Raw genomic sequence first — 2,571 nt, 5'->3', positions numbered from 1 at the left:
TGAGCCGTTTATTGCAGGACAGGAGCAGTATTTATACATTCCACACAGCTTATCTAATTAGCATAAACTAGATACATCAGTCAACCAATAAGGAATCTCCACACTTAATGGCTTGCTTTTGTTACTTCTCAAACCACTCCCTCTGGCATTTTGCCAGGCACCATCCAGACTTGTTTACGAACTTTAACATTCCCCTGGCAAAATGCCAGGTGTTATTTTGACTTGTTTACAGACTCTAACATTTCCCCCTTTTGTTTAATTTAAATAATGACCATAGTGGTTTTTACAGAAACACCATAAATAACCTGCTACAAACAGAAAGGGAGGATACAAAATGCCACAATACCAAGCCACTTGATGGCTCCATGCAAGAAGCCCTTGGAAAAATTATACCAGCAATGACACCATTTGCAAAGATATAGATTACAGTTTGTTGTCTCAGTCGAGGTAAAGCAGTATCTCAATAGATTAACTCACAGTCCAGGTAAATCACAGTCCAGGTAAGTTCTGCAGGCAGCTAGCTTAAATCACAGTCCAGGTAAGTTCTGCAGGCAGCTAGCTTGATCCGAAGTCTCGTCCATTTCTCAGCTGAAGTCTCGTCTGGTTCTCAGCAACACTGGAAATTCTTCCACCTTCATCTTCACTGGCACTGGGACGAAGGCAGGAACTCCGAATGGCTAAAAAAAATCCTGTAGCATTCCACTAAGAAAACAACTTTCTGAACAATTTAGTACATTATCTCAAGGTTTTTTTGCATTGGAAATAAGCATTAATAGTGCTCATTACTCATCAGCTTCCAGGTGTGGGAGAACCATTGTAGCTTAGTTATTGGCATTGAAAATGACCAAACATCAGGGACACCAGTAGCGTCTTCTGCTGGCTGTAGTGCCTGGGCAGCCCCAGATGGCCCTGGGGAGTGTCCCCGACTCAAACTGCTACTGGGCACAGGGAGCAAGAGCCCGGGAGACTGTGCCTCCAGGTCAGGTCTAGATTTGGGCTCGCGGCAGTGGAAGAGCCAGCTCCCCGGCCAGGAGGCGGGGAAGGGCCAGTCGCCGCCGCCTCTTGGAAAATCCTTGCTGCCCTGTGACTGGCTTGCACACTTGGCAGCTGCCTCTCTGCTTCACGCACCCTCCGGTAACGAAAAGTATTTAGTAATAGCCTTTTGCTGCAACTTTTTTCCTGATAATCCTTCTTCTTCTGAACTTTCTTTTTCTTTCTGACTAGAGTTCCTGGGCTCTTATCAACACATGCCCTAACTATTCTTGGTTCCACTGGGGTGCCTTCTTCCCTTAGTAATTTACTTCTCACCCCTTCCATATTTTCATCACAAAGACAATACAATACACTGAGACAAAACAAGACACAAACATACTGTATCAATCTTCTCCATTTTCTCGAAATGGTCATTTTTCCTCTCGCCCTATCTGCCTAGGGACGAGCAGATTTGCTCCCGTCCTATCTATGGACGGGCAGCTTTTTTCGTCACTTACCCCCGAGTGTCCCGGGGCTCCCCGTAACGGGCCACCATCTGCCGCAGCCCGGCTGGCTGGGCAAACTAACCAGGGGGATGACGAATAACTTGTGTACGTTGATACAGCAGGAGTGGGAGCCGTTTATTGCAGGACAGGAGCAGTATTTATACATTCCACACAGCTTATCTAATTAGCATAAACTAGATACATCAGTCAACCAATAAGGAATCTCCACACTTAATGGCTTGCTTTTGTTACTTCTCAAACCACTCCCTCTGGCATTTTGCCAGGCACCATCCAGACTTGTTTACGAACTTTAACATTCCCCTGGCAAAATGCCAGGTGTTATTTTGACTTGTTTACAGACTCTAACAATAACTGTTAAATTTAGACTCTCTAACATAAAGAATGTGTGGCATGTGGCTTTTTAATGTGTAGCTTACATGCTAAGAAAATGTGGTAGTTTCCTCAGAGTATACTAGATGGTTCTTGGCTGGCCTGAATTGTCCTTTGACCACTCTCCTGGATCCCTTAAGAGAGCAAGTAGCTAAGAGCATTGGTTTTGGATTCATGCAGACCTGAGCCCAAACCCTAGTTATCTCACATCAAACAGTTTGGTCTTCAGTTACCTTAACATATCAGACCCCAGTGTCTGAATCTTTTTGGGGGGATGATGGCAGTTACTGGGGATTGAACTCAGGGACACTCAGCCACTGAGCCACATCCCCAGCCCTATTTTGTATTTTATTTAGAGACAGGGTCTCACTGAGTTGCTCAGTGCCTCACTGTTGCTGAGGCTGCCTTTGAACTCCCGATCCTCCTGTCTCAGCTTCCCAAGCTGCTGGGATTACCGGTGTGTGCCATTGTGCCCAGCCAGAGTCTTCAACTTTAAAACAAAGATAATAATTGGGCTTGCCTCACAGAAATGTTGTGAGGAGTAAGTGAAATTTTACATATAACAGAAGATGTGCCATACAATTAAAGCTGTGTGTGTGTGCCCTAAAATGCTACCAAAGTGTATAGGATATATACAGTCCTGCACTAACGGTCCCCATAGTTTCACATCTTCTGGAAGATAAGCTGTCTTTAGGATGTCAAT

At 44.9% G+C, this 2,571-nt stretch overlaps 1 long non-coding RNA gene across 1 annotated transcript; it reads right to left on the bottom strand.

Moving 5' to 3' along the window:
- Positions 1–236: 236 nt before the first annotated feature.
- LOC139706538 (uncharacterized) lies at positions 237–1,836 on the bottom strand. Its single transcript, XR_011708155.1, has 2 exons — positions 1,491–1,836; positions 237–689 (listed from the first exon to the last, which is right to left on the bottom strand). It is a non-coding gene; the product is annotated as an uncharacterized lncRNA (long non-coding RNA).
- Positions 1,837–2,571: the final 735 nt, after the last annotated feature.

The sequence above is a fragment of the Marmota flaviventris genome, chromosome 7, assembly GCF_047511675.1.
Source record: "Marmota flaviventris isolate mMarFla1 chromosome 7, mMarFla1.hap1, whole genome shotgun sequence".
NCBI classification, from domain to species: Eukaryota; Metazoa; Chordata; class Mammalia; order Rodentia; family Sciuridae; genus Marmota; species Marmota flaviventris.
This window is presented reverse-complemented; position numbering and strand designations above follow the sequence as displayed.